This window comes from Haliaeetus leucocephalus, unplaced genomic scaffold (assembly GCF_000737465.1).
Source record: "Haliaeetus leucocephalus isolate CR32 unplaced genomic scaffold, Haliaeetus_leucocephalus-4.0 Scaffold722, whole genome shotgun sequence".
NCBI classification, from domain to species: Eukaryota; Metazoa; Chordata; class Aves; order Accipitriformes; family Accipitridae; genus Haliaeetus; species Haliaeetus leucocephalus.
This window is the reverse complement of record NW_010973158.1, coordinates 4,240,667-4,263,278: the sequence shown is the minus strand read 5'-3', so window position 1 is coordinate 4,263,278 and position 22,612 is coordinate 4,240,667. Positions and strand designations below refer to the sequence as shown.

Genomic DNA, 22,612 nt, shown 5'->3' with positions numbered 1-22,612 from the left:
TAACACTGGCAGCCATCTCTGACAGACACAGTAAGTAAAAAATACAAGTAAAATATTCCAGCTTGCCACCAGTTACAAGGAGGAATACTGCACTTACTCCTTCATCACCACCCAGATCTCATGCAACTCTCAGGCTGTTACTTACAAACAATTTAAAAATTTATAGGAAGAAAACTTTTGCAGTTTTCCCTCCTTTTGTCTTTTTTGAGGGGTTTTCTCCTCGAGTGCCAGTTTGGGCTAAGAAACAGGTCTGTAATAAAAGGAATATAAAATGCAGAACCATCTGAATAACTTGTATTTTTATAAATATATATGGATAGGCACTCTACAAGTAAATACCTACCCCATAAGTATCTACTGTAGCACAGCCACAAAAGAGGTTTGTACCCACATTATGCATTTTTGCAGACAGCTGTGTCGAACAAACGTGCAAAGAGGAGCAATACTTCACTCGCAGAGCACAGTCACCCTAAGACTGATACAGCTATACAAGCAAAAACTGAGCTTTACAGGTATTGACTATTTCACACAGAAAACTGGCTTGCTATGTAAGGACAAAAAACAGCTTCACTGGTATTGCCAGATTAATCTTACTTCTCCTGTAACATGACATTCTTATTTTAATGAGGTGTTCCTACTGTAGACCTGGCAAAGCACTTAATTTAACAGTTCATCAGAAATCTTGTTGAATGGTTGCCATTTCATACTAAAAGAAATGAGTCTTTTAATCATCTTTTTTTAAAGCTACAGTCATGCTTAACATACATACTGTTCTTGTGAAAAAGCAAAAATTAAATATGACTGGGTTTTCTACTTCTAATATATATGAAAATCAAACACGAACCAAACTATTTCCCATCCTTCTAAATACTACTGCCTAGTTTACAAAAAAAGACAGAAGGTAAAAGCCATCCTATGAAAAAAGCAATGCTACTACAGACAAAAGCAGAGAATTGTGGACTGCAAAGTAACTACTAACACTGCAACGAGCTCAGTACAGCTCCAATACAAACACGCCTTAGCAAGTGCCTGTAAATCATCCACAGTAGATACCAACATTTTGAAAGCAGACTGCAAGTTGTTTCTTGCAATTTTGTTGTTTCAGGCTCCAGTGCTTATTAAACAATGGCTGTTACACTTCTGACTAAAGTGCATGCGATAGTGTCGTCCTTTCAATGAAAAAAACTCAGCAAGGGTTATTTAGCAACTAATATTCACTCCAATGTGTCCTTCACATCCTTCATTTGATTATTTATTTAGATGCTCTAAACATGCTCTAAATCTACGTAGATTCACAGAAAATGAAGATCTACCCATCCAGAACAGGAGAAACAACCAGTCTCATCCATTACACCCTTGTCTCATGCATACAGGGAAACACACAAAAACCTAACACTGCTTTTTTTGGTCCAAGCGAGCGCTTCACCCAAGTGCCTCTAGGTCAAATTAAGCAAACAAGCACAAAACCAAAGTGGTTTCCAGTCCCACAGTCAGTTGTACTGTGAGGTTGGGTTTACCAGTACACAAGAGAGATGGAGACAAGATAACAAAACCAGGCCAAAGGCAGCTCTGTAGTTTCCTGAATTGCATACTTAATACCTGTGTGATTTTAAACCCCTCTTACAAGAAGTCTCAGTATTTGCATGAGGAAGCTGGTGGTATATTCGTGTTTCCTTACTCCCTGACTATTGGTACCAGTAATCTTCCCCCTATCCTACACGCAGGATCCCAGCGTCTTTTTGGGTGCCAACTAATTCCGTCGCGGTGACAGGGTGCGGTGGGGTGCTGCTGCGTCGGGATCAGGCAGAGCTGTCGCTCCGCTCTGTCGTCGCCTGCTGCTCGGTTCGCCAGCTGTGGATGTCTGCATACCCGGCCGGGGTTTGGCAGGTTCAGACCAGGCCACGCTGGGGAGGGGTTGGCCAAGTGCTGGTCAGGACAAGTGACGCACCCACGCCCTGACAGAGAACACTCCTCGCTGTCCCATGCCAACACAGATGGGTTCCTCCGGGTTTGGCAACCCCGTTTAACCTCGCGCTGGAGCAGAGCGGGTAAGTGCTCAGGCTGTCACAGCCAAGACTCAGCTGGGCAGCAACCAACAGCTGAGAGGCATTTGAAGAAATGGACTGTTAGCATCCTTGTATGGTTCACTGAGGAGAGGGGGAAAGGCGTGGAATTACCGAGCAGCAGCCCTACACGTTGATTCAGGGGACCAAACTGTGAGAGAAGGGGAAGGAAGCACTCAGGTAGGGGAGTTGATTGCAGTACGGAGTGTATTTACCAAGGAAGCCGACACCAAAGAATCAGTGTTGATTTATACAGATTCGAATGCTGTCTTCAAGGGATGTACCGAATGGCTCTCATTTTGGGAACAAAATCAGTGGGAGGTCAATCAGATACCAGCGTGGCAATGAGAAAAACGGGAGGAAATCTTAAAACATCGCTAAAACGGAAAACCTTTCTAGTAGGATGGGTGGCTGCACACCAGGCAGGAAATCATCTGGCTCACCTTTGAAATAATCAGGTGGATTTGACGACCCGCTTAGCAAAATTAGCTGCAGAAGGCGAAGCAGAGAAATAGGACCACTTAGAGTGGTTGCATGTAAAGCAAGGTCACTCAGGGAGCAAAGATTTATCTAAAGAGGCAGTGGGCAGGGGATGGTCCGTAACCAGGGAATTGTACAACACCATTACTTCACCATGTGTCTTATGCCAATTAGGAGAGCACAACCCTCTACACTTAAGGATCAACCCCTACACTTAAGGGATAATAAAGGGTTGTGGGATACTTGGCAAGTAGGCTACATCAGCCCCTTTCGACTCTCAGAGGGAAAACAGTATGTGTTGGTAGAGGTCAAAATAATTTTGGGACTAACCCAAGCAGTACCAGTACAGTGAGCAACTGGAGATAACACAGTAAAAGGCCTGAAATGATGATTTAGCTACTTGCCCACACCCAAATCAATCCAATCAGATAACGGGAGCCACTTTACTGCCAGGGTGGTCCAAGAATGGGCACACAATGAACAAATACAGTGTGTTTTCTACACCCCATACTACCCTCAAGCAAATGGGATAGTGGAGTGTACTAATGGAATTCTAAAACAAACGCTACAACCCCACAAACCAGGATGGGCCCCTCACCACAGGAAAGACTTTGAGGTGTTGGAGCATGTCCAGAGAAGGCCAACAAAGCTGGTGAGGGGCCTGAAGCACAAGTCTTATGAGGAGCAGCTGAGGGAACTGGGGTTGTTTAGTCTGGAGAAGAGGAGGCTGAGGGGAGACCTTATTGCTCTCTACAACTACCTGAAGGGGGGTTGTAGTGAGGTGGGTGCTGGTCTCTTCTATCAAATAACTAGTGATAGGATGAGAGGAAATGGCCTCAAGTTGTGGCAGGAGAGGTTTAGATTGGATATTAGGAAAAATTTCTTTACTGAAAGGGTTGTCAGGCATTGGAACAGGCTGCCCAGGGAAGTGGTGGAGTCACCATCCCTGGAGGTATTCAAAAAGCACACAGACAACGCACTTCAGGACATAGTTTAGCAGCCGTGGTTGATGGTTGGACTTGATGATCTTAAAGGTCTTTTCCAACCTAAATGATTCTATGGCCGCAACGAGTGCCAGACATGGTTACGAAAGTAAATAGCCGCTGGGGGTGAACGGATGTCCTAGACTGACTGCATTTTGCCCAAAGCCCCCCATCCCTACTTCCAGGAAGTAGAGGTAAGATAGAATACACCCGCTCCACTATCCTGGACAACCTGTTCTGGTAGATTTACCTACTGTAGGGGAAGTACCTATGACATTGAAAACCCCTTTGAACTTGTATGCATGGATAGTAAGCAACGCATATGGAAAAGACCACCGAATTCACACACAATGGATAACACCCTTGTTTTAATCTACAACCTGCTTTATGCTTGTACTTTGTAGAACCAAAGAGAAACAGAGAAAGATGACAAGGAACCATATTAGTCCTAACTATATTAATTGTTACTTGTGTTATCAGTTTATTGTTATTTGTAATTTTTGTCTGTTATTATAGGGAAAGATGCTTTGGGGAGCCTTCTCCCTCATCCTCATCCTTTCCACCAGAGGACAGGGAAAAGATTCTCCAGATTTAGCTTGGAATTTGATTCAAGGTTTTATGCACCTCTGGAATGACACCAATCAAAGTGTTTGTATAGCATTACCAAAATCTGTCAGTGAAGGAATTCAATTCAGCCTCATTTATCTAAACATCACCAATCCCGTGAAAAGAAGTCTTGTCTCTGGTAATGTTTTATGTAAACCAAATTGCTCCTGGAACAATGTTTCCGGGGGACCTTTCATGGCTCTAAAAAGCCACTCTGATGATTCAAAGATTTATCTTCTTCCTCGAGGAAGAAACTTTGAATCTCTTGACTTATGGAAAAGTGAAGGCTGGGAATGGAAAAATGGGTGGAACCCAAGTAGTGCTTGAAATTTTACTGGGGAAAAATGCTATTGGGAATCTCGAAGCATGTGGAATTTTTCCTTAGGAGGCACCAGTTTGTCCTGGAAAAATATAATGTGGCAAATGCATGTTTTGTCCAACCAGACACATTATGCATTTGGATGACTTAACACTCAAGTTCAACAAGCATCAAAAATGATCCTTCAAAACAGATTAACAGCGGATATGTTGTTGTTAAAAGAACAGGGGGTATGTGGGATGTTGAGTCTAACTGACGGGGAAATGTTGTATCACCATCCGTAATGCCTCCACTTCAATTGAAGAAACCCAAGCCAAGATGAGAGAAGTTACAGACAAGACTGAAGAACTTTTCCAAGCAATGCAACCAAGACACCATTTTAACAGAGGATCGTTGTTGACCTCTCTCCTAACGTCCTTGGGACTCACGGGGTGGGGAAAATAGCTTAACAGTGGACTCATTATGTGGATTTTTGTTCTTAATGCTTGGCCTTGCAATTGTGTGATGATGTATGACTACTCGCCTGCTTTCCTCTACTTCTCTCTTCTCTCCTCCTGTCCAATATCTGAAGATTACTACTGTGGAAGAAGAAGATCTCTACAATTCAGTCCAGTCAAATGTTTGAGCCGCTGGGTGGTGTGAGAGACCAAGAGTTCATGTCTCAAACACTGTGGTGGGGTAAGTTCTGCAGAAGGACAAGCTCTGCCTAACAACAAACCCTGGAACCAGAGGTGCAAAGAAGCTGATTAGCACAGATCAACACAGACATCAGCAACAGGGCGGGCCGGGCTGCCGGAGGGCGCGCAGCTCCCTCCTCGGATAGGCCGAGCGGGGCCGCCCATCACGCACGGCCAGACGTCAACGGTTGGTTGTAGCTGCAGGCAGGGAGAAGTGACTCCCCAAACCACCCCCAAGCCCGCCTGCCCGTTTCCAGAAGGTTCTGAAAGCACAAACCGCGCCTGACCCCTAACTAGCCTAATGAGCTCGAGTTCCCGCCCGACGGAGGGGTGCAGAGATGATAAACGGAAGCCCCCGGTGCGCGCGCCCACCAGAACGGGGCTCCTCGGCTGACTGGACCAGTGCTGGACCCAGGACTGGTGAAATCTTTCTCTTTTCACTCTCTTGTCTCTTCTTTCTCGTAATGCCCGCACCTCACCCCTGCAGACATAAACCAAGTCCGGGACTAGGAGTGGATCCAGCCGCCCCTGGGCTCCTCTCTGAGGAGGGAGGAGGCTGGAAAGCAAGGGGGTCTGCTCTGAACCTCCCGACCCAACGGGAGGGATCTCCTTATTTCCTTCCCTGAACTGATCCCTAAATAAGCAAGGCCTATAGTATATGTTTGGTGATGTATGGTTAGCGCATGTTACACAGTTCAGTGACATAGTTTCATGCCAATTCTTGTTGTGGGCGAATAAAAGTTGAGTTTTGCGAGTTGAAGGATCCCTGGTGTCATTTCACCTTAACCCTGACCTGGGAATTGACGAACCTGAGTTGTCATCCTGAGAAACTGGGACGTGACACACAGAAAACATTTTAATGCTAACTCTTCTAGAAGAATAAACAGTATGGAATATACAAATAAATATCAAGGTTTACTTGCCACATCAGTGTACTCACCCTTTAGTAATGTTACTGTGGGTTGCTCCTGAGCAATCCCAGTTTGACAGAGCACCAACAAGTTTGTATTTACAAGGAAACAATTCTACTGGTAAATCAGTATTGCCTTTGAAAATGCTGAAATGCAGCTTGTACTTAGCAATTTCCAGCATGTACTGTAACACCATGCAGTAGTCACCTTTCATAAACATTGCTTATATTCATGGTTTATAATCCATAAATATTTTATATCTAACAATGCTTAAATGTACATGAGTAACAAATTAATTAATATGCTTTAGCTTTGATAATTTACATCACTTATGAACTTATATAGCATGGAAAAACATTACAGATAATTTAATTTAAAATGTAAGACCTCTGTTTAATCAGTGATAACCCACCATCGCTTATTTTCTTTCCTGAACACTAAACTAACAAATCCTGGCATTCATGCAAGATTTGAAACCAAAGGTAGGCTAAAAATCATAAAAATAACACCACACACTGAAAATTGATTAGGTTCCACTAACAAAAGAAAAGTACATCATTAGATTGGGGTATATTCTCTGATGAACTTGCAAAATGGCTAAAAAATACACAGACATTATTCAGGTAAAAGATTATCTATTAACCTTTCATTATTACTAGGTATCTTATCAAGAAACAAGGCATTTTTCATATTTCAATCCTCTTAAATATGTACTTCTAAGTCTCTATAAAAATCATCCCTGTTTTGAAAAAACATCTTAAAATGAAACAAAACCAATAAGCTCTAAATAGATACGGCATCATCTTCATCTTTGGCTTGCATTTTTATTAGTAAAAAAAAAAAAAGCTGGGAAAAAATTTGGCTGCTTTTCGCCCATTTACACATTTACATACAATGTTTGGAGCATCTGGAAAAGCTCTGAGCAGTGCATGAAGCACTGGAGAGACCTCGACAGATGCAGAAAGACATCAGTCTATCCATTTACGCGGGGGCTCACACACACGCTCAAGCCCATTTTTGCCATGAGAAGGACAGAAACGTCAAAAAGGCTCACAGTCTGCCACAAATTAAACTTCCTCCAGTACTCCAAAGCCCCTGCTTAACAGCCGATTCTACCAACTCTTTATCAAAGTGATAACAATGCTAAATAAAACTGGGTACGGGCTCCATCCACAGTCTGATGAAGTAAATTTAAAGACTCTCATTAGTTTCAGCAGGTATTAGATCAAGTTCTAGCTGAATCCGAACAAACTGTTCAAATGCTCCAGGTAATGGGAGCAATGCTTCAATACCACCCTTCCAGCCCCCGCAACGCCATACTTTTGTTCAATCTCCAAACCAGAAAACAAGACTGAAAGGGTGTAACAGGTGTAGTTCATCTTACAGGACTGTATAGTTAACTAGGGAGTTCATGTCTTGTCCAAGGCAAATTCCATTAAAAACGAGATAGGATATAACATTTGATAACTTCAGTAATATTGAAGTTAATTTTCATACTCACTTCTTAAGAATGATATGCCTAGTCTATTAATTACTGCTTAATTTACTGCTACATGTGTAATTAGCATATTCCTAGCTTTCAAAAACCAAACAAGCTGCTGAGTTTTAGACTGTTTTCTCAGCACACATTAGGTGATGCGAATTCCCAATATCGCCCAGTCCACTGTAAGCACAACATATACTTTTCCTGACTAGAGCAAACATTTGCCTTGTCTATTGTTCAGTGTACTGCTGTATTAATCACCTCATATTAAAATAATGGTGTAAATACATAAAAGTCCCAGGTCTTGATCAGAAAATTTTCCAAGAGCAAAAGGACTATATGAAGGAGAGCTGAGCTATTTGTCCAAGTCTGCAAACAGACTCCTTGAAGTCCCCTGGTAGTCAAAAGGCACAAGTCAAAATGGATCTTATCACTTCCAGTGCTGCCACCTATGAACCCATAAGCAAGCCACCCCGCAGACGCAGCCCAGGTCAGCTCAGCTCTCACTCTTCAACAAAGCTACGTGCATCAGCAAAGGCAAGAGATCACTGCCAGGCAGGACGTGGGGTGAAAAGGCAGATTGGGGAACAGATAGGTTTGTGTAGAGCATGGTATTTCACAACAGCCAAGACACTGTAGAAGGAACCAAAAAAAAGAAAATAAAAACAAACCCCAGCTGACTCCTCCCTCAAGAGCAATTAAGGCACAGTTTCATACTTAGGCATACTATTCAAATGATGGGGTGTAACAAGATGTTAAGACCAGCACCTGTCCTCTCACCCTCCACTTCGGTCAAGTCAGGCAGCTTTAGTCTTCTAGGACCAGGACATTTTTCAAGCTCTGATAATAATAGCAAGAACAAACCTAAACCCCCTAGGTACATCTGCATGCTTTTATTTATACCAGATCTATAAAATCTAAAAGACACGTGAGCACAGGAATGGGTACCTACCTAGAAAGACAAAAAATTCACAACAGAGTTATCAAATTCTTTTTCCTCCTGCAGTTCTACTTTATCCCAACAGCACAGTTTTATTTTGTATTGTTATATCATTCCTATAACCAACCTGTCTTTCACAGCTATGTGAAACAAAGATCAGATTACAGAGGTAGATTCCTAACCACCAAAGAAAAATCATTACTTAAGTTTCAGCCCACCACATGCCAAGATTTGTTTCTGCAAAAGTCTTCCAAAGCACTTTATCTTCTTGAATTTAAAATTCAGTCATTTCATTTTAAAAATCAAGTTCTGTAAGCAGGGATGTACTGAAAGCTGTGCTAGAAATGCCAAGCTCTGACTATGTATAGACCAAGTGCATCACCTTCACAGTGGTGAGCTTTAAGAGGTCTCCTGTAATAAAGCCCCTGAAACCTTTTCAGCAACAATGAAAGAGCTGCATAAAATCCCTCCCAGCTAGAAAATGTACATACTAGTTTTTAATGATGCTAAGAAAAGAGGAAAAAGCAACTAATTATCAAATTACAAAATACGATCTTACCTGGGTCCAGTATTCAGACATACAGAACTTTGGCCATGCTTCATAGTACAAGAAAAATACAGTCATTTTACCGAGGAATCTGAGCTCTGGGCTTTAAAGTTCATGCATCCAGAGAGATATTCTATGATTTGTCAAATAATTCATCACACTAATATTTCTCAGGAGTAAATGTGCTTATAAATTTTCCAGCCCAAGTTTCTATTGCAAGTGAAAAATAATTTCATTTAAAGACACCCTTACATACTTAATTTCAGTTTTTGGGTTTTGTAAGCTGTCTTCTTGCAAGTTGTGTGTTTCAGAAAACCCCTCACGTGCACACACAGAACAGCTCTGCAAATCCAGCAAGTATACTTTCTAGCTTCTGGTTGAGCCACACTAGCCTGCATTTACTCCAAAATGGCACCTTCATCTCTGCTTGTTGCTATGGCCACACTATACGTCAGGCTTGCACTTTTTTCCAGACCTGTTTGTTTATAACAGGCCTAGGTGCTTCGTATTATGATGCCTGCAACAGCACAGCATGCATTTGCAGCACCAGCGGTGGGAACTGGCAGCTGCCGCCGAGGTGATCAGCATGCAGCAGAGGACAGAGATGCTGAGGAATCCGAGCATGCTCCCTGAAACACCGCACACAAGGGCTGCTTCGAGACACGTTACACGGCATGCAAATAACGCATCCGGACTTGGTGGAAAAAGTCCTTTTAACTCTAGTTTGCTGTGGCAGCAAAAGCTGAATGTGAGTGAGCTAAGGCTAAGAAGGGTTAATTCCAGGGAACCACATGTTAAGAAAGCAAAATAAATACAGCATTTCACAAGGTCGCAATTACCTGTCTGTGTCCCTGGTTCTGAGATGCTGCTATTGAGCATCAAAGAGGCGAGCATTTTAATTCACGTAACAAGAGTGCGGTAAAAAACATCTTTACAAACCCGCTCATCATTAACTTTCAAATAAAAATCTAGTATTTTATAGCTTATTTCATTCATTTCAGCTACTAAACTGAAAACATTTTGTTTCTTTTATGTGTACTTGTAGGGGATGTCCCTTTGTGCACAGGGAAAACATGGCCAAAACCAAACGTATGGTAACTCTCACACTACCCACGCATCACTTCTAATGTATCAGGGCTTACCCACCATACAGCAGGAAACAAAGTCACCAATGCCACATTTGCGCCAATAAAGCTTACCAACAATAGGCAAAGATTCATGATGCTGCTGACATACTCGAGAACACCAACCACCTGCAAACCCAGCAGCAGCAAAGCTTAAAGCCCAGTTATTATCCTTCAAAATCATTTGCAGAAGCACACAGCAAAGCAAAACCTTTTTCTCAAAAAAAAAAAGTTATCAAATCTTAAAAAAAATAAAAATTCACATGTTCCTTGTATTTGTCATTACTTAGCACCAATAAAATTTGGCAAATTTCAAGCACAGGAAATATGTTAACTGCTCAAAAGATCACATGCATAAGAAGTGTATTTTCCAGTCCATCTTGCCCATTTTTCATTAAAACATGCTCAAAGATGCTCAAGTCCAAAAGTCTACTTGACAGCCTACTTTTCAGTTGTTCCTGCTCTTCAGACTCTTTCTTGCTCTGTTAATGAAACAACACTATCTTCCTATTTCTTTTGTTCTTACACTAAGCCCTACTGTGCCTTCTGCTTACCATTCTTCCCTCCTGGAGCTGCACTACTTTTCCAGCATCCCAAGGATGACCTTTGTAGAAGCGCTGGTAAAGAGCACAGCCAAGATGTCACCTTGGGTGTTCATCCTTTCTTTGTTCAGATCAGCTCTGAAAGCTAACTACTGCTTCCTTGTGTCAACGAGTACATATGAAGCATATCCTCACTTTGCAAAAAATTACTCTTCATTTAGACCACCCTCTGAAGCTCCAACAGGCAGCTGACGTGTTATGAAAATCATTGTTTCTACGTAGTTTTGGGTTTGTGTGGTGGGGTTTTGGTAGCAGGGGAGAGGCTGCAGGGGTGGCCCCTGTGAGAAGCTGCTGGAAGCTTCCCCAGCTCCTGCCTCTGGCCAAGACTGAGCCCATTAGTGATGGTGGTAGCACCTCTGGGAGAACAGATTTAAGAGGGGAAACCTGCAGTGAGTAGTGGGATTGGAATGTGAGAGAAACCCCTCTGCAGATAACCAAGGCCAGTGCAGAAGGAGGGGATGCCCCTGCAGCCCGTGGTGAGACATCAGGCTGTCCCCCCCCAGCCCATAGAGGGGAGCGGGGGAGCAGATGCCCACCTGCAGCCTGGGGAGGAGGCCACGCCAGAGCAGGAGGCCACGCCAGAGCAGGGGGATGTCCCCAAAGATGGCCATGACTCCATGGGAAAGCCTGTGCTGGAGCAGTCTGTGCCTGAAGGACTGCAGCCCATGGGAAGCACTCATGCTGGAGAAGTTTGTGGAGGACTGTCTCCCATGGGAGGAACCCCACGCTGGAGCAGGGGAAGAGTGAGAAGTCCTCCCCCTGAGGAGGAAGGAGCGGCAGAAGCAATGTGTGATGAACCAACCCCAACCCCCATTCCCTGTCCCCCTGCACCGCTGGCAGGGAGGAGGGAGAGAATTCAGGAGTGAAGTTGAGCTGGGAAGGAGGCAGGGGTGGGGGGAAGGTGTTTCTAAGATTTGGTTTTACTTCCCATTATCCTTGTTTTGAGTTGACTGGTAGTAAAATAAATTTCTTTTGTTTTTCCCCCAAGTTAAGTCTGTGTTTTGCTCATGACCATAACTGGTGAGTGATCCCTCCCCATCTCGACCCATGAGCTTTTCTTTGTATTTTCTCATCCTAGTGGGGCCCAGGGCAGGGGGAGGAGCGAGCAAGCAGCTTTGTGGTGCTTTGTTACCAGCTGGGCTTAAACTACGAAATACATGTAAGGAACCTTCAGGGTGAGGTACCTTTCAGTTTACATTTTGCAGTGTGTAATATACATTGATACCTTGAGAAAGAGTAAGAAAAAAATATTTGGCACCTTTGTTTCTAGTCCCTGCACTTAAAGTAACTTTTTCAGTATCAATTGGTGCAGTGCTGCCTTCCTGAATCTATTGACTGTTATCAATATACAATGAGAGAAGGGTATTTCATGATAAAATTCGACCTATCCACTTGGTGGTCCTCCTCTTAAAATTTGATTTATGGTAATTGAAGTATCAGTATTTTTAGTGATTTTGCTCTTGGCCATTAGAAAAGACATTTCTGTTACAACTGGTCATTCTGAATCACAAAAATCAAATTTATGAAAACATTAGTATCTCAGCTGGCAGTGTGAGGTTGTCTGTAATTCTAGGTAAAATTATTGCATTAAGGCTGTACAGTCAATCTTGGCCACAAGAACATCAGATAGCCTGGTTTAAATATGTTAACGCCTGCTTGAAAAGGTTCTTTCAATCATGTAAGCTAATTCAATTAAAAACCACACATCATTATTTCCATCAAACAATACTTCTGGCCTTCTCTAGCTGGGGAACACGACTGATGTAGCAGCATGATTACAAGGCTGCAGTTAACCATACATTTCCTGTAAGGCCCAGCTCTTTATTCCATAATAAGATGAACACTGACTTTGCTTTACACAACTCTGAAAAACCTGCTTGTACATTTCTTCAAAAAGACAAATTTCAGGCAAAAAGAAAATGCCACTGGTTAGTATATGGTGCTTATGAGCACAGGCAAGCCAAAGCTACCATTAGCACACGTTAAATTAGTGAGGGAGAATGATGGAGGAGCTTGAAAACCAGCCTGAACTAGTGCACATTAAAGTAATTGCTGCCTCATTAACATTTTGCTAACGTCTAGCGTTGATGAGAGTGGATTGCATTCTGACATTCAGGAAACCTGCTAATGATTTCTGTAGCTGAAAAACCTAACTCACATGTGAATGTATACAGTAGGGAACACAGGGAGTCCTGCCACCAAGCTGTGCCATGCAGACACTAATTGGACAGCACAGCTGAACATGTGAAAGCCGCAGCAAGATGCTCTGAAGTATGTTTCCAGACTAGGACCGCCACAAACACATCTTAACCACTACACCTCAGTTCCCCAACCTGCCAAACAGAAATATTTCTGATCTGTAAATGGAGTGACATGAATGTCACGGTATACCACTGTAGCACAGCGCAGGCAATTTTTTTTTTTAAACATAACTTGCAGTACGATTAAAAGGGACCTTTGAGATCTGTGGTGTTTCACAGGTGAAAAGCTAACTCGGCTATTGATGTTGTGTGTTATATATTCTGGGCTGTTTTAAATAGATCCATAAGCTACTTCCAAACATTTATACAAATTAGAGACTACCCTCAACCAGAAAAGATGAACTACTACTATGCAAAACTATGTATGTGTATTAATTGCAAATCTGGTATTTCTTACCCATAAAAAAAGGTCAAAATGAATCAAACTTAACTGGAGGGTCGGCTTCTGGTTTAACTTTCCCTTGTCCTCTTATTTTCCCTCCCCAAATAAAACCAATAGCAAAAATGTATAAACCAGCAGCCTTCCCCATAGCAATTATGAGCAGAAGGTTTAGTTTAACATTGTCTTGCTGAGGGATCTTAACAGAAGTACTCAGTCAGCTCAGTTTCATTAGCTCATCATATATTAGTGGGTTACAACTTCATTAATAGAAGTAGCAAATTGTTTAAGTTTTACTTGTCGACAATCTCGTAAACAGGCCCTGCACATCAGCTTGATTCAGTGTTTCTCCGCTGCTTGTGATTTAGAGATGCTGCTATTGTCTGTGCAGCTCCATTTCAACACCCAGAGCAGGCAACAGGCAGAACTTGCCCTAGCACAGCAGTGTCTCCCTTGGCTGGAGATTCAGACGAAGCAGCAGTTCCCATCGCAGCACAGCTCTGCCACCAGGCACCGAACAGGGCAGCCACGGGGAAGCTGCAGCTGAACTGCTCAGAGGTGAACCCTAGCTCAACAGGCAGGTGCTGGCCACTGCCCTACGCACACGGTTTCAAGGCAGGATGAATAGCATCACTCTCCATCATGCCTTAGCTTGCCTACGTTCAGTTTTGCAGCTACAGGGGGACTAGAACTGGGTTCTACTTCTATTGAGATATGCTCTGTTTAAAAATAATAAATCAGAACAGGAAACATCCATCCATAAGACACTTAGCTCTGTGTTAAGTTTCCTAAACATGGAAAGTTTTGGCAGACAATACCAAAACCGCTACTAACATAACTGAGACAGGAGAACAATTCCTTAGTGCAGTTTCTTTATGAGGCAGAGGCCAAACTGACATTTCAGCAACCACCACATTCATTGTACCAAAACTTTATATAACAGCAGAGGCTCCCTCTTAGTGAAAACACAAAATTTATTAAAAAAACAAAACAAAAAAACACACCAAAAAAACCCCCAGCCACTGCTCTCCGAAACACTTCATAACTTACAGTCTAACCTTGACTACAGCAGCACACTACTATGAATACAACACAGGAGTTCTTGGGTCTAGATACTGTCACAAGGAGCCACAAGTTTTTAGATACTTATCATGCCTTTCAGTAGCCGTGAATTCCACCTTTATTATTAAGCGAGAGGTTACGAAGTACTCATATCCATGCAAAACCTTTCCTACTACAGTTCCAAGTAACACCTTTGAAAAAAACCAGAATTTTTTATAAATGTCATGAAAAGGCACTTCGATGTTTACATTTTAACTTGAAATAATTCAACTGCTGAAAAAACATCATAATTTTCAAATCCTCTATTATGGTGGTTGAAAGTAAAGTTATTTTCCCACATCAAGTCCTAGTAATTTACTCCGTAGCATTTTGTCTATATTATTCTGTGCCATTACGCTAAAAGGAAAGAATCTTTCATACTATGGCATTTCCTATAATTAAAGAGGCTACAAAAAGGGCTGTTTGTGTGCCGGTATGGACCATTTGCTCGTATTCATGGAAAAAATTATCAAGTTATTAGTGACTGGAAAGCTATGCAATCCTAGAAGCAGGTAAAAAGCTGAAAAGTGTTAAATTATAGCAACCCTCACAGAGGCATCATTCCTCTTATGTAGCTCTCACATCCAGGACTTTAAGAAGCAGGGAATGTGACACGCAGAAATCCATTAGTTTTTTTCTAAAATTTAAAGTACAGACTGAATCTGTGAGATGAAGGGATCGTAATTTGTTTTGGAGCCTTGAAATGCCAGTGTTCTTTGAATCAACCATTATGGGTCAACTCTACGCTCCTTTTTGCTGGCGAAGAATGGGATAGCCTGCGTGGTGTACTTCTGTTTGAGAAGAGCCCTGACAAACAGCGGAAGGGGCTCACCCCACCACCCAACTAAGATGTTTCCAAATCACAAACGCCTGCTCATCATGGCCCAGGGAGGCAAACGTTTGCCATCATGTACCCACACAAGGAGAAGGAGCTGCTCACAACTTGGACACCTTGAGCCTCACCCACCAGGTTAGCTTCTTTCTCAGCAACAGACCTACAGCTCTATCATACCACCAAAGCCCATACTTATTATCCTCGCAGAAGAACAGGGTGTTTCATGATTTTTCTCATTTGGCAGCAACCTGACAGCCCCTATGGAAGCAGCACACGTTTGCACAGAGAAGATTCAACCACTGGCAAACTAGTGCCACTACTCCATCCACTTCTTTGAGAAGATGGAAGTGTTTATAAATGAGAAAGAGAGGTTGCTGCAAGCCATCTGCACGAGAGCAAGTTTCACCCATTATCTTGCTGCAGCACGTCCTTGCACAATACAGCCAGCAAAGTGCTATCTCTTTGTTTTATATATATATACACACCTCACTCATCACTTAGCGAAGGGCAAGTCTGCTGTTCTCCAGAAGCACGAGTAGTCTTACATGGGAGCAAGTAAGGCTGTGCACAGGGAACTGCACTCCAGCCCAGAGGTCTTAAAATCCTTTTGGGCTGCCTTCAGCGCACAGGAAGGGAGGAGCGTGCCTGGGAAGGCAGTCCCTCCTTAGCTCCACAATCCTCTTTTCTCTTGTTAAAAAGTACACTAAAACTGGGGAACCCGGAAAAATATGCATTAATTCAAATTCAGGCTCACCACTGTATCAGTATCCCTTTACTCTGTCACTGTACAAACTGAAGTCCTTAATGAATAAAAAATTTCCTGATGCTGCACTCAACAAGCTTTCTCTTGCTAACAGCAGCCCCTTAATTGTAATCTTCCTAAGAAGCAGCACTCTAAAGAGCTTACCAAATCCTTGGATTTTCCTAGAAAGACCTGAGAACGCAAGAACCAATTAAACTATCATGTCAGCCAGCTAAGTGCGATGGCATTGCCAGACATTATGCAAGAGGACTGTCACACAAACCCCATCAAGTTTTTCATCTGGATATCAAAGCTCTTTAAATCTGAGAAGCAAAGCAGAGATGCTGCCTGCTCTGCAACAATTTACTGATGACAACAAAAATTTCTTTTCTACTGTTAAGTTTCCAGCACATATTTTTCATGTGCAATAGCTGAAACCCAAGAGAATGACTGATGTTTAAGTCCTCTTAAATGGATATGACAACATTATCCTGTCCCTTAACTGGAAACAGGTCACTCTAATCAGTGGCTAGGACAGCAGAGGATACAATTTTACTCTGGCTGAGCTTCCATATTTGGAAAAAGTATAAAAAAAAATTATGCTCTTACATATGAAATGTAATTTCTGAAGACAAGCTCCTAACCATGCAATGAACCTGTCCCCAAAGTTGGCAGCAAGCGTGCAAAAGAGACAACGCTAAAAACTAGCCTGTTAATAAAAGACTGAGCCAGTGGCATGAGCCATGTTTGTTAGTTCTAGACTCGGTCTACCTAGGCTCCCACAAGATTACTGACCACCATAGCACTTAAGCTTTTCCACAGAGTAAAGACAAAACAGATGAATGGACTAAATCAGGAGTTGGAGCCTGTCGTCAGCTCCATATACTCTGGGCATGGGGGAATCCAGAGAACTGCTGTCAGCCTATGGGAACACGATGCTGCTTCTCCATCCAGTGGCCGGTGCCTGTGAAAAGCTGCCAAGAGGCTGGAGGCACCTTCTGGCCCCTGCTCCTCTTGCCCCAGCGAGGGTCACACAGGAATTCAGGCAGCGGGGCTCTCCCCTGCTCCTGGGAAAGCCTGTTTGAAGCAAGTTAGGGAATTTATACATCGTCCATTATTTGAACTAAGCAATTAGTTTAGCCTCACTCTTTCCCTGGATATTACGTTAGTCAGCTCCCCGTTGCCTGTGTGAGCCTTTTAGCACTATAAAAGAGGAAAGGAAAAATACTTTTCAGCAGCAGGAAAATGTGATTATAAAACAACTCAAATTGGCAGTGGACTTCAGGAGGGAATGTGAAACAAAAAAAGCAACTGAACAGATTTCAAGTTTTCTTTGTTTCCTTCAAGTGTAATTTTAGTTTACATTAAATGTGTACAGGTACGTAATTTTTTAAAATAAAGTATCGCTAAGATTATTGTTTGAGCATACATAGTGGATGGCAAGTACAGGACCATAAGCAAACCAAAATCCCACTAACATTTGTACCAAGTGTTACATTAGTATACTCTTTGGAAGTTCACTGGTTGCTGGTAACACTGATGCTTTGCGCATCTTCGAAGCACTCAAAAATCTCAAAACATTTTTTTTTTAACAGTAACTAGCACTAGTTATTGTCTGTAAATAGACTTCTGCTTTAATCTGTGAGCATTTGCACATACTGGTATACAAGGTGGACAAGATAGTTTATACTTAAAAAGTAGTTTCACAGTTAACATGGTCAAACTAAACAAAACCTTAGTCTTCCTAGCTTTGATACCTAAAAAAGCTTCCTGGAGAAGAGGCATTCACCTAAGTGGGAAAGAAACACCCAACAAATGGCCTTTTCTCTTGTCACTACCATTTATCAGCAAATACTACAAAAATGCCATCATCTGCATTAGACTTAAAACTGAAACAAAAGCAACATGAATTGAAACTTTTTCGATGTCTAAATTCAGATACTCAAGGCACAAAGAAGCAACATACTAGAGATGTTTGCAAAATCATGATTACAGAAGTGAAAATACACTTTTGCATATCAGTTTCATTATAAGTATTCCTCCACTTTTGACTAATTTACAATTAATGCTGTCTAGCAGAAAGTGGTTGCTACATCTTTGTTATTGGCATTCTTCATTTATTTGTTGTCTGTCACAGAAAAACTCTCAGATCCAGAATCGGGGACTTAAGCTAGGTACTGCCAAACCACATACTGGAAAAAGATAGTTCTTCTCCCAGAAAACTTAAAATCTATTAATTATTGCTTCAATCTTGTTTGGCAGAAAAAGAAGAGGGGGTTATTCATTAGAAAAGAGCAAATCATTAAAAAAAATTGTAAAAAAATCATTGTGCAACCTGGAAATTTTAAGAAGATCATTTGCTTGTACAAGAGGATCAAAGTGTACCTGTTTCTGAAGTTAGAAATCACAGTCAGCAAGCTAGTACCCATGTAAAAACTATGTTTTTCAACAGATATTACTTACAATTCAGTTTAGCAGAAACTGATATGGGTTAGCATCTCTGGAAATCAGAACAGTTAAATAGATATAGCTAATTATGCCTTGGGATCCTATCATTAGTGACCCAAATCAGCAAACTATTTCCTAAAATGAATTTATTTCTGTTCAAGTAAGCATCACTCAGAAAAACACAACGATAGAGCCACAGTCCACTGACGTCAGCCAACATCAACAGTACATGGTATAGAAAATCAGAAATAGGTCTCCAAACATGAAAGACGTTTCAGTTGATTTTCTAAATTTAAGGTGCTTCTTACTTGTTTTCTAGTTTTGGAGCCTTTTAAGACTTTACAGGGTTTCTAGAGGAGGACGAGTATGACAAACTTCCTGTGCTTTTAAAAAGAAGCTGGGATTCTCTTGTTAGTACCCAATTCCAGGAGCTGTTAATTTAAGAAAACACCAAGTACTGCAAGATTCATAACAACATAATGACAACTGACAATACTTTAAAATACTATGTCCTTTCAAAATCAGATTTATTTACAAACTACACCTATGGGTGCATCACAGATCTCTCCATCAGTTACTTCATGTGCAATGCCTTCAGGCACTTGAAAGTCTGCTTATCACAGGGATGGCTGGGAAATGGGACATCATCTGGATATTACAGTCATCCTGGCATAACTTCGGCAGCCAAGCATCATGGCTGGCTTCCTACAGAGCTGACCTAGAGCACGTTTTCAAAGTTTTTGGGGTTACGCTTACTGCCAAAACATGCTGGGGCTCATCCGGAGATTGTGGAGAGCACCCTGTGCCTACTGCTTCAGGCAATTTTAAGCAGGGAGAAGGCAGCTCTTTGCGTGTATCTGCGTCATCCCACTTTCAGTCACGCAAAGCTGTGATCTGACACGTCACCGACTACTGCTAATTGAGCACGAGGGGCATCTAAACAAAATAAATACCCTTGGAATGGGATATGCTAACAGGAGTCCTACACAGGCATTACCAACTTTAAGGGGATTCCACACAGACGCAATTGACAGTTCAGACTGCCAACTCTACAAAGAGGGGGATTGGAGATAAGACTCACTCCCTGGCCTACTTCAGGCATTCAGGACACACACGATGCTGTTTTCTTCCTGGATTATTTTTTCCTCTGCTATGGCAGCCTTTGCATGATGGGCAAAAGCTCTTACCTGGTGCAGAGCTCAATTCTTATGCTCCCCACTTACTTCTCACACATGTTCACATAAATGAGGAAAACGAACACTGATGAAAATGCTTTTAACATACAAAAAAACAGGGGAAAAATAAGGGGAAAATAGCTGAGAGTCTGGGAAAAAAACCCACACAACAATCAACCTTACAGGCTAGTTCTTAAAAGAAACCCAGAGAAAGGGAAAGAGGGAAACACGGTGAGAAGCCATGTTCTGTACCAACAATGATCCTTTTCCCTATTTTCTCACCTTACAGGTGACAGGACTTATTCTGGGTATAGAGAACTGGGAACTCTCAAATATTCATTGCTGTACTGAAGTCTATGTCCTCAGCCTTCAGCAGAGTTTCTCTACTTCAGTTTCTCTATAAACTAAAATAGTATAATTTACCTATATGCCTCACCAAGATGTCGCAGTTTGTAGTTATATTACAATAGGAGATGACATATAAATGCCACATACATTTTTAATAATCAGGAATAAAATGATTCTGTAGAACAAACTGTTACACACCTTAAATTAAAATCCTCCTGCACTAATTTTCTCACATTATTATATGGGCTTTCTGGTTTATATTCAAGATTGTTCACATTATACGTAATAGCACTTATCTACTTTTATTTGTTTAAATTTTCTTTAAAAAAAAAAAAAAAAGGAAATAAGTTTTCTTAAAAAAATATAACCAAACAAAAACCCACCAACAACACTGAAAGATGTTACAGATTTCTATACAAGGGGGACAGATTTCCCAAAAAAGGGGGAAAAAGTTTACCTTAAGAGTTGAGTATGACCTGCAAAACCAAAGAGCAGCTACTCCTTCCCAATATAGTAATACCAGGCTCTTTCTGAACATTGCAAAATGAAACAGTAAGTAGCAATAAAGTGCTTAAGACATGTATATCCACATTTGACAGATCAAGCAGACTGAGGCAATACATTACATCAAGACTGAAATTTTTATACTACAGTAAAGTTTGGCACCATTCTTACTGACCTTCAAATTAACTATGACAACTAGGCTTACTGTTTACCACATATTGATCCCTTCTCTGCATGATCTTATGCTTGAAACAAAAAGATGAAAACCTTTTTCTGAATCACATTTTCCTTTTAATTTGAATAAACTTGTGAAGAATGTTTATCCTGTAATCTGTGGCAAACAATTCTTTAACTAGTTCAAACAAATACAAACAAAACATAGTATCAGATGTACCACCTCTGTGTTTACTTAAGACACAAAGCAGTTGTCACATTTTATTTTGAAACAGGTTTCCTTTAGGTAAGAATCTGAATATACTTGGCAAAACTTAAGATGCTGTGATTCACAATTAGTTTTATTTTATTCTAAAACCAGCTTGCTCCTGTTGTTCATAGAACATACTGCATATCCTACCTGTTTTAGGGAGGTAATATATAAATACCTGAAGAAAGCCCAGGATCTTGTGAAAGAGTGGCTATACAGACATCACAAGTCAGGGAATCAATAGGTGTTCAAACTTCTTAGCAAGATCAGGCCCTACATGTCAGTCTGATCTCACTCCCTTTGAAACAATGTCCCTAGATGCTAACAGTGCTAGAACAGACCCCGAAACTCTTGACTTTTTAACTTGCCAATACATACACAATACACCCTGAGTAATAAGCTCTTTCAACTGGCAGTAAAAACTGAAAACACAGTTCTCAGAATAGGGCAATGCCAGGCAGGTAATTAAAACAGAGATTTAATTCCTGCTAAGACTCTCTGAAGAGAAGAAAAGCACTAGGGATATTACTTTAAGGGACTAAACTGCACAAGAGTGCAAACACCTACCTCTTACACGCAGGCAGAGTTGAACATGGGCTTATAAACAGTCAATAAGAAGCAGCAGGTATTTGTTAAGGGCTGTCAAAGCAAGACAGCAGAATTTTAAGCAGGCATAAGCAGAGTCAAAAACACTTACTATTTTTGGACTTTAAAGAATCCTAATTGCAACTAAAAAGGTTAAAAGGTGCTAAAGTATCGATCAGCTGCTTTCGCAGACCTGAGAGGCAAAATCAGCCTATTTAAAACTTTCTTCTCCTCTCTCATTGTACATGTCACTCCCCAAACACTCAGTTGATGACAAACATAAAAATAAATTCTGAAGCAAGACAGCAGGCTTATTAATTTGGCTTTAAAAATTAATTCCAGCAATGTAGCTACATACTCTTTGCAAACCAAAAGCGCGAAAGAAAGTGTACTTATGAACGGAGCACGTGGAAACTCCACTTCAAACTGCAAAACAAACACATACACAGATCACAGCAGATACCAGCACATAGTCCCTGGCCAACGGGCATCCTCAGCCTCCAGGAAGGGAAGGGCGGGCGCACTGTGTCTCAGACGCGCACCTCTGTCACGCTACACCCCCAGATCCAATGTATTGCGATGGCACCTCGGTTCTGAGCGTGAGATTTCATAATGAACTGTGTTACGAGAGCCGTCAGCATGACTACTTACACTTGTACGTTTACTTAAAATTCAGCTCCCCCGGCATCAAGAACTACCTTTATCACCTTTTCCTGCTAGCTTCCACACCATTTTCTAGGACAGGTCCCTAGTCCAGAACGCGGTGCTGTGAAAAGAGCGAGCAACTTGAAGGGCTTATCGCCAGCAGCCAAAACTTTTTTACGTTGAGACACACCGGAAAACTGCGCAGCTTTCCGAGCCCTGCATCACTTTCACGACCTGTCCTGAAGTTTCAGAAAACGGGGTAGGGACCCCAACAGCAGCCTCCCCCGCACCCCAGCGCGCACCACCGGACTGCTACCTCGGGCGGCAACTTTCTCAGCCCGGGGCGGTCCCACCCGGCGGACCGGACCCCCTGCCGCCCGACACGGGAGCGCGGGGCCGGGGGAGCCCAGACGCGCCGCAAAGCGCGACC

At 42.0% G+C, this 22,612-nt stretch overlaps 1 protein-coding gene across 1 annotated transcript in view; it reads right to left on the bottom strand.

The window, feature by feature from the left end:
• PDE4D (phosphodiesterase 4D, cAMP-specific) overlaps window positions 1-22,612 on the bottom strand; it is a 371,220-nt gene that overhangs the window by 30,653 nt on the left and 317,955 nt on the right. The window lies entirely within an intron of this gene.